At 37.8% G+C, this 13,597-nt stretch overlaps 1 long non-coding RNA gene across 1 annotated transcript in view; it reads right to left on the bottom strand.

Moving 5' to 3' along the window:
• Positions 1-12,354: 12,354 nt before the first annotated feature.
• Positions 12,355-13,597, bottom strand: part of LOC148127828 (uncharacterized) — a 70,499-nt gene continuing 69,256 nt past the window's right edge. The window contains exon 4 of the long non-coding RNA XR_015740270.1: positions 12,355-12,425. This is a non-coding gene — a long non-coding RNA (uncharacterized LOC148127828). The remainder of the gene's footprint in view (positions 12,426-13,597) is intronic.

The raw sequence follows: 13,597 nt of genomic DNA, 5'->3' as shown, positions 1-13,597 counted from the left end.
ATTATCCACAATAACGTAAAAAGGAAATGACGTCTTCAATAGATTTGGCCTAAATCTATTGAAGGCAACAAAGAGTATTAGGGGACTGGAGGCTAAAACATATAAAGAACGGTTGCTGGAACTGGGTATATCTAGTCTGATGAAAAGAAGGACTAGGGGTGGCATGATGTTCCAATATCTCAGAGACTGCCACAGAGAAGGGGCCATGCTATTCTCCAAAGCAACTGAGAGCAGGACAAGAAGCAATGGATGGAAACTAATCAAAGAGAGAAGCAACTTAGAACTAAGGTGAAATTTCCTGACAGTTAGAACAATTAATCAGTGAAACAACTTGCCTCCAGAAGTTGTGAATGCTCCAACACTGGAAGTTTTTAAAAAGATGTTGGATAACCATTTGTCTGAAGTAGTGTAGGGTTTCCTGCCTAGGCAGGGGGTTGGACTAGAAGACCTCCAAAGTCCCTTCCAATTCTGTTATACTATTTTATTCTATTCTAAATAGTCTGTGTTTAACTTCTTTTTTGTTATTCCAGAATTCCACAGATAAATGAAGAGTGTATTAAAAAAGTCACAACCTTGCAATTCAGGCTCTTTGTTTTTAGGAAGGGAAACTTTTCCCCCTTGATAACTACTGTGAAGGTGCTTAGGGACAGCTCACCTTTGGCTGAGGAGAACAGAAGAAGCTATAGCAATCGCACAAAGTATCCTCTCCCTGTTGAATTCCAGGTTTGGCCAAGTCAGCATCCAGACTTGATGTGACAATTGTGTTCCCACTGTACATTTGAATGCTATTTTGAAGTACTATGCTATTTTGGAATGTTTAAAAATCATCTCTTTCCCCCAAGAATAATATGTCAACTGCTTCTCCGTTGCATCTCAGCATATGCTACATACATTTAAAAAAATATTGGAAAACATGATATCAACATGTTTGTCTCCTCAATCAATTGTTTTAGGTGTATTTTATTTATATCTATGTCTCATACATTAGAAATCTTTTGTTAGGCGTTGTATTAGAAAAAGTTACTTTCCTTCAGGCAAAGCTCAGCTTTTGATGGACATAATGGTCGTGAACAATTGGAATAACCCTCTTCTGACAAATCCTTTGAGTTCAGCTTGAAAAAGAGAAAACTATTCTTTTTGCTGGAAATGACTTTTGCTCTTATTTAATTTCTGCCTTTCATGCAGTATAGACCTAAGACTTGGAAATTATATTATCCATTGTGCAAAATAACTGTAAGAAGAGGAAAGAGGAAATGCACTTTAAGGATATCTTCATTTTTCCCTTTCATAGATATATGCATGTGTATGCATGTATAGAAAGAGAGAGGGAAGGAGGGAGGGAGGGAGAAAGATGTAATTTTAAGAGACAAAAGCCAGAAAACAAAAGTTAAACAGTGTTGATTGTTTCCATTGTTTGGAAAAATAACATAATTTTGCAACAAATTAACATGTATGAGAATGGAGATAACAATAGCACTTAGACTTATATACTGCTTCACAGTGCTTTACAACCATCTCTAAGCGGTTTATAGAGTCAACCTATTGCCCCCAACAATCTGGGTCCTCATTTTACAGACTTTGGAAGGATGGAAAGCTGAGTCAACCTTGAGCCAGGATCAAACTCCAGGCTGTGGGCAGAGTTAGCCTGCAATGCTGCATTCTAATGACTGTACCACCACGACTCTTGATATTGATAACCATGTGTGTAGTGAACAAAGGAAATGATCTTAAAGGTTCTGTTAACATTTCCTTTGGATTTGTTGAATGCTTTTCTGAAAAAAAAGAGAGAGAGAGAGAGAGGGAGGAAGGGAGAGAGAGAGAGAGAGAAAGAGAGAGAGAGAGAGAGAGAGAGAGAGAGAGAGAGAGAGAGAGAGAGAGAACACCTGGTCATTCTTCCAAAGCAGCCTACAGATACTGGCAGTTTTTGACATGACTATTCATTTAATGATTGTTCAAAGCTCTGATGGTTCTGAAAAAGTGACTTAGACATGATCCTTGCACTTATGCCCATCACAGAGCCCCCACAGTCATATGATCAAAATTTGGACAGTTGGCAAGTGGCATGTATTTACAACAGTTGTAACATCCTGAAGCCACCTGATCACTGTTTGGGGGCTTTCTGACAAGTAAAGTCAGTGGAGGAAAGCAGATTCTCTTAACGGTGTGATTTGTTCAACAACCATGGCAAAAAAGATTGCAACACTGTGACTCACTTAATGACTCCATCACTTAATGGCAGAAATTGCAGACTGAGTTCTGGTTGTAAATTGAGGGCTTTGCATACAAGGAGCCATTTACATCACCAAGCCTCAGCACCAGAATCAAATGAGAAGACCCCAGAGAGATGGCTACCTGACATCTTATGAACACAGCCAGTGATGGAGAAGCCAACTCCTTCCTGGGTCACTGAACTAATCTTTTGTTAGGATATTTTTGCCTGTATTCCACTAGAATCTGCCTTCCTATAACCTAAGACAAGTACTGCACTCCTAATGTAGTTTCTTCTTTTTTTGATATTTTTAGTAAGTAGGTTGTGGTTTCCTTCTGTTTGACAGCCTTCAGACAGAGCTCTTATTCTGTCCTCATTTTTATTTTCTTCTCAAGGATAAATATACTTAATAATGCTGCTGTGTTGAAAGTTGCTGTGCAATGTCTCAATCCCCACCCTAATGAAACTATTTCTTTTCTTTTTCTACTTGGTTTTCTTGATGCTTGAAAATTAGATTTGGATTTCTCTTGGGATTAACTTTCAACTAATGTTATTGTTGTAGCTGGCAGAGAGTATGGCTGCATGGGGCATGGATCTTTTCTGGTATTCCATCTCTCTAAAGTCTTCTATCTTTCCAAAACCAAACACCAATGGGATTTTGATCTTTGAATATTCCGTGGCAATAGAGAGAGGAAGGAGAATTGCAGACTGTTGGAGATATAATGGCACAATGAAAGATAAAACATTAGCACCTCTTTTCATCTTGCAACTGAATCACCACACTCCATTCTGTGAGAATAGCATTATAATTATCTTCTCCCTCAAAAGTATTTTGAATATAACGTCTCTTTTATTAAACAAGATTGGGAGAAAAAGGTATTCCATTAAAATATGTTTAGTTCTTTCAATCTTTCCTTATAGGATTTACTGTCCCATTTCTTGATCTTTCTTAATGCTGTTCTCTAAGCTTGCTTCAGTTAGGTAAAATGTTTATCCTTCATATAGTGTGTGGCCCAAACTACCGACAGCATCAAGATATCTCTCGGCAATCTTTTTTGGTCAGTTACTCTCCTCTGACTTGGACACTAAAAAGGATTGGACTTGACTAGTAGCAACAGAAGAGAATATTTTAACATCAGCAGTGCTAGAAGTGTGTTGGTTTTGCTCTATGTATATACAGTAACTTGTTTTGTCTGTGTGGATAGAAGTGTTGTTTTCTCCTTGGTAGTTCCTTGATTAAGTTGTTGTTTACTACTTGATTGATTGTCTGAGTTGGTAGTTCTTTTATATGAATGGCAATGGCAAATTACTTTCATATTATGCCAAGAAAACTGTATGGTTGTATCATTATAGTGAACCAAAATCAAATTTGATTTAAGAGCATATTTTCTGTTTTTAAAAGAATAGGAAAAAATTACTGGTAGTGTTAGCAAAGAAGATAAGCATGGAGATTAAAATAGTTGATCATAGCTCTACTCAAGTCCTAATTAAAAATCCTGATTGGAGATTGTTTCAATGGATGTGCTTAACCCTGGTATTAAATGCTTGTGTGCATAAGTGAGGTAAGCTCTCCCAAATATTTTTTTGAATAACAATTACATACACAATACAGATAAATTTAGCTCATTACATCTAAAATTGTATTACACCTTTTGTGGTTTTCATTTTTAAAAACTTTAATTTTTTATTATTGAAATACAATAAAAATATAAAGAATCAAAGGAAAGATAAGAAAAAAGAAATTATAGAATTATGCTTTCTGCCCTTCTTTCGTTTGAGTAGTTACTATCTTATCCTTCCCCTTACATTTTTTCCCCTTATTTTGAAATTTCCCCCCCCTTCTTTCTTTAACCCTATTTAGTTCCTATAATCATCAATTCAGTCTTTTCTCCTTTCAACAAAAGGTCCATGTAAGATTTCCAGTCTTTCAAAAGGGTGTTTTATTGCTTTTTCCCTGACCAAATTGGTCAGCTCACTATTTCCTCAAGTGTTGTCCTTTTTATAAACATTATTTGTTTTTCAGATAAATGACAAAAACATCTAGGGATCCAATATGTACAGAAATACAAATGTCAAAGAATCCAAAATTACAGTTTTTAATTTGATGTTTATGTTATATGTCTTTTTCTGTTTCTCACTGTCAAATCAGGAAAGATTTAAGTTAATCCTCAATTTAGACAGGGAGAGCTTTCATTCTTGATAAGGCGTGTTATGTTACCAATTTAACTCTAGGTTCAGTATAGGATTACAGCCTTAAAGAAAGCATGTTTATAGGCAGCTTGTTAACTGATAATGTGTGCTGGACACAGAGAAGATATTTTCGGTTAGCATTAGAGTAAATCCATGCTCTACTGAGAATCTCTTACAACATGTCTGGACCAATTTGAAGTCTACAAGACTTCAAGGGGAACCACTGTCTTTTCATTCATTGAATGGCACTTTTTTGATTACATTTAAACTTGGAATCAAAGATGTCCTGATTACTTTACTAAAAATGGAATTACTCACTTGTACATTAAGGAATAGGGGAATACCTCAAAGCATACATTCCCAATCCAGATGCCCACAGAATTCTCTACAGTGACTTTACCGGCTGGGGACTTCTGGGAATTCACACTGAACCAAACAGATCAGAGTTATTCAGCCCACTGACATCCTCTTACCTCTCCTCATTCCTCTTTCTTTCTTCATCCATCCATTAGCACTCTTCTTGCACAAATCTTCCACATGAAAGTTGCACAAGAGTATAGCTATCCTGCAAACTGAAATGATTTTACAGTTGCACAATCACACAGCTGTGCGCCCTGGATGGGAGAAGTTTCTTCCCCCACCCTTTAAAAAAAAAAAGCAACCCCCCCCGCCCCCCGAACAATTGTACATGAAATCTCTTATTCACAATTTACTTGTTTTTAATTCATGCACATGATAAACAGACTGGAGATATTATAACAGGAAATCAAGGGCATTTTTTCTATGCCCTAACTTTCATCCAGCCTGAAAAACCACTCCAAACCCCTTGAATGGCAGAAAAATTGCAAGGAAGAATGTAGAAAGTTAGCACCCACCCTTCTCCTAGGAAAATGAAATATTCTAGGAAATATCAAAAAGGCAGAATACTTCCCTGGATGAGAAAAGGAGAAATATGCTCCTGGAAAGAAGCCCCCACCTTTGTTAATAGCCCCAGAAAGACCAAAGACATCTTAGCTACAATACAAAAGACTTTCAGCTCCAGACTGATAGGAATAACCCTCACTCAGATCCAGGACAAAGCCATTAAGCCATAGTAGAAATTGCCCAAAGCATCACCATCACCAATTACAACACCCAGCAAGATTCAACCAAGCCTGGGACTCAAGACAACCTACAAAGTTAACCCTGCATGGCCCCATGGGAGTCTGACAACCAGTCAGGATACGTTTATTGCCACAGGAACAGGAGGCAAGTCCAAAGCCCAACAGAAAGTATAAATATCTCTCCCTCTCTCTCAACCATGTACTCATTTTTTGCCCAGGACCTCAAAACCACGTGGTTCTGTCCTCCGTTAAACCATCTTTTCAAATAGCCTCCATGTTTCCAGGGTCTTTCTCCCCACTGGAACTGAATCCAGATGGACATTTCTTCCAACAAAAAGAAGAGTCGAGAAACAACATGTTGAACTTAGGTATTATTCCTCTGGAATTATATTGTGGAGGCACTTTATCAGTCAAGGCAAGGACGATTCAAATACTGTTACCTTTATTTATTTATTTTCATTACCTATCAAGCCAAGCCAAAATCAGCAGAATTCACAGAAACAGGGTTTTAAAAAAATCAAAATGGTGGCAATAGCTGTGTGATTAAAGCCCTGGCCAACAACATGCATTGTGATATGCAATAAAAAGAGAGTCTACCTTGATTTTTTTTAACCCTGCCTGCTGATCCTCCTGGCCAGAATGATTGACTTGAACATCCTCAAGTAAACCGAATGTTCTCCATTGAGTCTAGCTGCTAGGTTCCCAAAACCAGGAAAGACATGCTGAATAACTTGAAAGCAGTTTCTTTTATTTGCTTGCAAAACTAAACTACTTCCATCATTAAAAAAAAAAAAAGAACTCCAAGAACTTCTGGGAGGAATTGTCTTGATTTTCTTCCTCCCAACCAAGCTATCTAAATTTTGATGTTTCTTGCTCCTCTGGAATGCAGCCCCTGGGAATCCAGGGCTCCTGGGAATCCAGACTAGATTGCACCAAACTAACTCTGCCTGGATATGTAGATTTGCCCTAGTTTGTGAGAAGAAGAAAGATGTATGATGGAGCAAAATTATGGTTTGAATGCCACGTTCTTTCACGCAAAATCCTCCTAGAGGAGAGGATCTAAGCCACTCTTAAGATTACTGCCTGAACTAAAGACCATGGTGATACTACAGGTTAGAGAGGGTTTTAGAATAAGAAGACAAATCACTTTGCAAATGATTGGCGACAGCTCAGTGGTGAGATTACTCCAGGTAGTTTTAGGAAAGATGAGCCCACACATTTTTGCATTGTCCAGCTGCACTGCTGCTGTAGGGAAATCGTTTTAAAGTGGCAATAATTTGTTTTTCTCTTGGAAAAATCACTCTAAAGAACGAGCAATATAAAACCCTCCTGTTTTGGAGGAAAAAAACGGAACAGCTTTAAGCCTCAGACAAAATTATTTCTACATGAGTCCACATCTATTGTGTACCTGAGTATTGCTAATTTTAACATTCCATAATAAGGGTTTGTTTGTTAATTTAAATATAGTCTTTAATTATATCCCTTGGCTAAAGTATGTAGCTATAAATATAATTTGAGAGTTGATATGATATAAGGGATGGAGAGCTAAACAGATACTGACTGAAAGCCTGCTTTGCAATAAATCTCTCTAGTTATTCCTATGTCACATTTAATTGGGTCAATAGCAAGAACATTTCTTTTGAGAATACCAGAAAGGAGTTGATTGACCTACATGGTTAAATTTAGCCCCAAAGAAACTCGTATATACACAGGGTTAAATTAACCCCTTCCAGTCAGTCATGTTGTGGGAATGCTTAAACCCAAGAAATTGACCCATTTTGCCTATTGAATCTTTCAAGAAGCAACAGGAGAGAAAGAGAAGCTGAAAAAAAGCACCCTTTATAAAATTCATTACCAACTCAATGCACAGAAAAAAAAAATACTTCACCAACTCTGAGTGGCTGGGCTACCCAAGCCATGCCCAGTGCTGCCTCTCTGGCCAGTGAGGAAGAAGCTAGTGATGTTGTGAAAATTCTCCTTGTGGAACTCAGGGACACTAAACCTTTCTCGGAGAAGGTGAGTCAGATCTCTATTCCTCACATGGTGACATTTGATGCATTTGGCATGATTATGAGCTACCAAAATTGGTAGGAAAAATGGATTTAACTGGATCTGCATCTGATTTACGTGTGCGGGAACAAGGACACTGTGGATAGTTTTCTACCCAGCCTGAAAATAACATGGAAATTGTACTTTTGCCTGCTCCTCTTTCCTTTCTGTCAGAAGAGTTATGTATGTAGGATTGGCAATCTCATTCAAAATACTGAATAACCCATACAATATTTAGAGCATAGAAGTAAGCACTTCTTTAATAGTGTTTTGTTTTTTTTACTTCTAGTTAGACAAATCCACCCTTCTGGGATGTTTTGTAGTTCTTAGAGAAACCTTCAAAGTATTCAAGAAAAGGAAAATGCATTGTTCTGCCCCTTAATTACTAGCTGAATATAAGGCAGACAGATAAATCTACAAAGCATCCATACAAAGTTTCCTTATTGGTTCATCAGGTATCCTCATATATAACTCACTGTTACATTGAGATTCATCTCAATGTCCAAATCTTTGCATAGCTGAATTCATAGTGTAAAAGGATAGCACTCTTTTTATCCCCATAATGAAGGATCAAGGGGATGAGGCACCAGCCCTCTGCTGGGGTCCAAGCAAGAGTGAAAAAACCTCCCCCAACCCACCAAGGGTCAATTCAGTGACCAATCAGAATTACAGATGTGACCACATGACATGGACTACATTTCCCAGGATACCTTAACTACATTTACCATGATGCATTCCCTTAAGCTCCCAATTCATAACTAACTATAAACTGTCTGGACAGCACATGCAACAAAATACAGCACAAGCATAAGACAAATGTCTTCAGTGTAAAAGGGCTGGCTGACATTTCATAGCAACAGGAATAAGGTAATCCGATTTGGGGAGGGATGGAAGAGCATTGAGAAGAGCCAAGTCTGATGTTTATTTCTTATACATGCTCGTGTGTTCTTGGCCTCCACATGGTTCAGAAATGTTTATGAAGAAGCTCTCTGGCTCTTGCAAAATGTAGTGCTCTTCTGCTGTTTATTAAAAAAAAGCAACCAACCTGACGTCTTTTAGAGGTCTGTGCCAACCTGAAATAGAGCTGTTGTAATGAAGAGCAGACCTCTGCAAGGGCCAAAGCACCGTTTCTAAATCATTTCTTAGCATCATCCAGCCTTGTTTCCCTATTTATTTGCTGTCTTTACCCAGGGAAAAAGAGATGATACTGAAAATGCTGCATTTACTTACACATGAAGAGCAAGTCTGACCTACTTAAGCAGAGAATGTACACAATTGACTAAACTCCATTACATCAATAGGAGCAAGTTATCTGCTGAATCATTTGCCTCCAGAGACACTATTCCAGATTCCCTTTGATCCATTATGTCAATGGGGGGAGAACATCTATTGCATCCCTGCTGCTCAAAGTCACTGAAGGGTTTCAATTATGTACATATTTTAAAAACAAATGCATCCAATAAAACTTTGGATGAGAATGAAACAGAACTAGAGAATGAATTCATTTAGTTCTAACTGGAAATGAGCCTCATGTAACTGTATTAAGAAGTCTATAATCACCAGTATTTTTCTCTATTATATCTATCTATCATCTATCTATCTATCTATCTATCTATCTATCTATCTATCTATCTATCTATCTATCTATCTATCTATCTATCTATCATCTATCTATTTATATCTATCATCTATCTCCTCTCTTTTTGGATTATTTTGGTGAGGGATGGGTACATTTTCTTATGCCAAGTTAAAATGTGATGCCAGTTCTTGAATATAGTCTCTATCAAAACATGAATCATACCCAATAGAAATATTAAGGCTGTATAAAAAAAATTCTAGGGGAAGTTAGAAACTGATCAAAATGATTCTAAAATCAAGCAATGGCTTTTAATTGTGTTCTTATGGGATTTAGAAAGATAATCCTATTGAAAAACCAACGTCCATGAAATTACATGTTGAAAACATCTGAATGTGACAGATCACAAGAAAAGATTACCAATACTCATGACAGTTAAAATTAAACCATTTGTTATATTCTGAATAGGTGGTCTACTTGTAAAACGTTTGTACTTTTTCCCAATAATGCAGCATATATTAAATGCAAGCCATAAGCAAAGACATTTTGAATTAAGATTTGTAGGGGAGGGAACTGTCTGCCTATAAACATGGATGGTTCTGGAGATTTTTAAGAATCTGGACAAGCAGTTTGTTTTCTTGCAAATTGCCAAAGGTTGGGTTCTGGTTAAACCTTTGTGGTTCCTTCCAACTTCACAATTCTACAATTCTAATGAATGTTTCATTATGCTTCTCTTTTTTATTGTTAAGTTCTAAGGCCAGGAAAGAATGATGCCAGCATTATATGAATGCCAAAAGGAACAGAAGAAGGGAAAAAAAGGTTTTGAATTTGAAGGGCTTAATATAGCCAGAAAAACCTACTTATTGCAATGAGGCAATGACTATTGTACAGTGTGTCTCAGTATATATTTGCTACCACATAAAGACTAGCAAATCTGTAGCAGCCACATATCAATTATCTGGAATCAAAGTCTTTATTCCTATGAGGTCCCGACCCCGTTTGCCACAAATTAAGAGTAGTGTGTCAGCTGCCACCCCTATATTTCCCAGTTTAGATCCTTGGTACCATCAGGGGACTTAGCTAGAAATGGTATTTTGACATGATTTAATAAAATAAAAATGAATAGCTCTTGTCAAGGCAAGGTTCAGATTAATAGCAGCCAAGTGGTTAAAAAAATAATTCTGATTCAGTTCCTTTCATTTGACTTATTTTAAAAAAGGGCTCGGAATTTTGTACTCAGATGTCAGTGGGGAATATTCTTTTCCTTTATTTAGCTGTTTGAGTCAAAGGGTTCGATAAACTTTTATTGCATTGGCTGTATATTACTCTGATATGACAAGCAGGAAATTATGGCAGAAGAATAATGGCCAACCTGCCAAAGACTAGACATGAATCTATTATACGGCTGCACTAAAACCCAAGTGTCCAGTTCCTTAGTTCAGACAGGTTCTAAGGTAGATCACAGTGTAGCTAACTCATAATCTGACAACATCGGAAATGAATAAACAATTGTCTGAGATGATGCAATAACAGAGTGTTATTACGGGAAATTAAAATATCAGAATTCTGGAAGATTCTAGTAAACAGAGCGTCAAGCTAAAATTAAGAAAGACTGAAAAATAAAAAAGGGGGAATAATGTTGGGTACAATTTTTTTTTAAAAAAGATCATGAAGTGATTGTTTAAGAACTTGGCAAGTTTAAGACTTGCATACTTGAACCCCCAGAAGTCCTGAGCTAACATGACTGGAGGAAGAATTCTGGGAGTTGAAGTCCACAAGTCTTAAAGTTTTCAAGTTTCGAGATCCCAGGCTTAAGATGTTAATCTGCATAAACCAAAGGTTATACTTAGTGTCTTAATGGTAAACATTTCTATGGTAAACATTTCTAGCACCTCTTGATGATAGCCCATTCTATTTTTTCTTATTCTGTTCCAGAAGTCCTATCAATGCAAGGAACATGGGTGGGGTTCAATAGAGAAACTACACAGTTAAAAGTCTTGTTTTGTACAGGTAGAAAGCTATCATTAGTTACAGTTTGAAACCTCCATAAAATGTTCAAAGCTCTTTATATAGGGCATGTTTTTAAGAGTGAGCATTATGCACTGCTTACACTATCAGACTATGTCTGAGAACCAATTTTAAAGTCCCCATTCAACCAGGGAAAACATCCTTGAGGAGCTCTTGACCCAATCCTTTTTTTAGAAAATAAACTAAATAGGATGTTAAACCCGGAGATTGCTGTGACCAACATAAGTCTTCTTTAGAGCACTGTAAATGTATTTGACTGGAACTTCTCTGGCACAAGATCTTCATATCCGACCTCTCTGTCCACCCTATATTGAAAGACTAATAACTGCCACGGTGAGCCTGCTAGAGTGGTAGAAGGGACACCACATGGCTTAGAGTCAGGGGTGAGCTCCAAAATTTTTAGCAACCCGTTCTCTGCCCAGTTGCTGGGTAGGTGTGGCCATGGTGGGTGTGGCCTAGCCAGCCTCCTGGACCATGATGCAGGGGGGGCATTTTTGCCCTCCCTGGGCTCTGGAGGCTTTCCTGGAGGGTGAAAATGGCCTCCCTGGGCTATGGAGGCCCTTCTGGCCTTCCAGAACTTCCAGAAGGCCCGTATTTGCCCTCCCCAAGCTCTGGAGACTTTCCTTTGGCCTCTGGGAGGGTGAAAATGGCCTCCCCCAGGCTCCGGAGGCTCTCCAGAGGCCAGAAACTGGCCTGTTTCCAACCTTCCAGAACTTCTGGGAGGCCTGTTTTTTGCCCTTCCCAAGTTTCCACGCAAGCCCTGAACTTACCTGGCATCCAAATAGGGCTGCGTGGAGACTCTTGGGAAGGCTGGGGGTGGGTGGGAAGGGCCAAGCAGGGGTGGGATTTTCAGGTTCGTCGAACTGGACAGAACTTTAGCTAGAGAATCGACTGAACCTGTGGGAGCCCGTAGCAGCCCATCCCTGCTTAGAGTCCATTAGGGCCACGGAGAATGAAGGGCCGGATAGTGCATCCTTCCTGCTATGGAACCAAGGACCCAGGATGGTGTCATATACGGTATTTTGGATACTGACTTTAATACCTGCTCAGAAAATAGAAAGTTAAATAGAATGACAAGTGAAAAACAATTCTATTTATTGGCTTAATAGATGTTTCATTTCAGGACTTCAGCAGCATGAAATTGCTTCCCAAGGAAAATGGCTCCATTGGAGGAAATGACTTCCTCGATGCTTATTCAAGAAACCATTTATTTTGATATTACTGATATTACTTTTCTTGTTTGAATCCAGGTGAATCTGTTTCTATATTTCTGAGGAAAACAAAAAGAAAACTAAATGGGTTGGGCTAGGAAAAACAAAAGATGGGCAACACATATTTAGCAAAAACATTTTTTTTCCTAAGGGAAGGGATTAATATTGAGCACTTCAAACTTTTTAATATCACAAGTCTCTAAAATATTTAATGAATTTATGTGACACCCCCCTCCATGAATAAAATTATTTCATGGGGGATACAACTGGTCAAAAAATAAATTTTAGCTATAATAATAACTACATTTTAATCTGTACTTTGCAGGGGTTCTCAAACATTGCGATATTCCAACCACTCACTGCTAGCTCAAGCAAAACTAAGAGTCAAACCCAAAGGGAGTTTTGACAGAGTTTATATTTTGCTTGCACTCTACAATTCTTTTTTTTTTTAAATCTGATCTCTTCTTTCTACCCCCATTCCTACCCCTACCCACCCCCTGGGAATTCACAACTCACTGTTTGAGAGCTCATGGATTGATAAACAAATTTTTTACTTCAAGAAAAGACAAACAACAGGCTTGCCACAGGAGTGAGTGGCAAGGGAGGAATGACTAATATAGATTCTTAGAAACACTAAAATAATAGCAGAAATTTCATCAGAAGCTCATATGCATCAAAGATATTTTAAAACATTAGCTATCACTGTTGTGCCAGGAGAAATGGGAATGTCATTCTTCTTCATGAGGAGATTTTAATGTAAAATGATATATATGATATTGAGTTTCAGTCTGACCGAATGGTAGGAAACATTCTCAACCATAAAAGCAGTTTATCAGAAGAACTGCTTTCTCTAAGAATTGGGGGTTCCTCTTCACTGAATGTTCCCCTGATGCTTAACAGTCGTTTGACAGAAATGCTTTAATATGGATTTCTTCATTGAGTTGGGAGTTGAACTCTTTGGCCTCCCTTAACTATGTTATTTTATGTGGTGAATTTTTAAGAGTTTTGTGAAGTGAACTACAAGATGTTTTAGAGTTTACTAATCCCCAACCTAGAGCTCATAATACTCATTTTCTTTGAATAGGATAGAATAGAATAGAATAGAATAGAATAGAATAGAATAGAATAGAATAGAATAGAATAGAATAGAATAGAATAGAATTCTTTATTGGCCAAGACTGATTGGACACACAAGGAATTTGTCTTGGTGCAAATGCTCTGAGTGTACATA

The sequence above is a fragment of the Pseudonaja textilis genome, chromosome 1, assembly GCF_049901715.1.
Source record: "Pseudonaja textilis isolate UNSWEBS1 chromosome 1, rPseTex1.2, whole genome shotgun sequence".
In the NCBI taxonomy this organism is placed as follows: Eukaryota; Metazoa; Chordata; class Lepidosauria; order Squamata; family Elapidae; genus Pseudonaja; species Pseudonaja textilis.
Note: the sequence above shows the minus strand (reverse complement) of the source record. Positions and strands in the feature narration are given on the sequence as shown.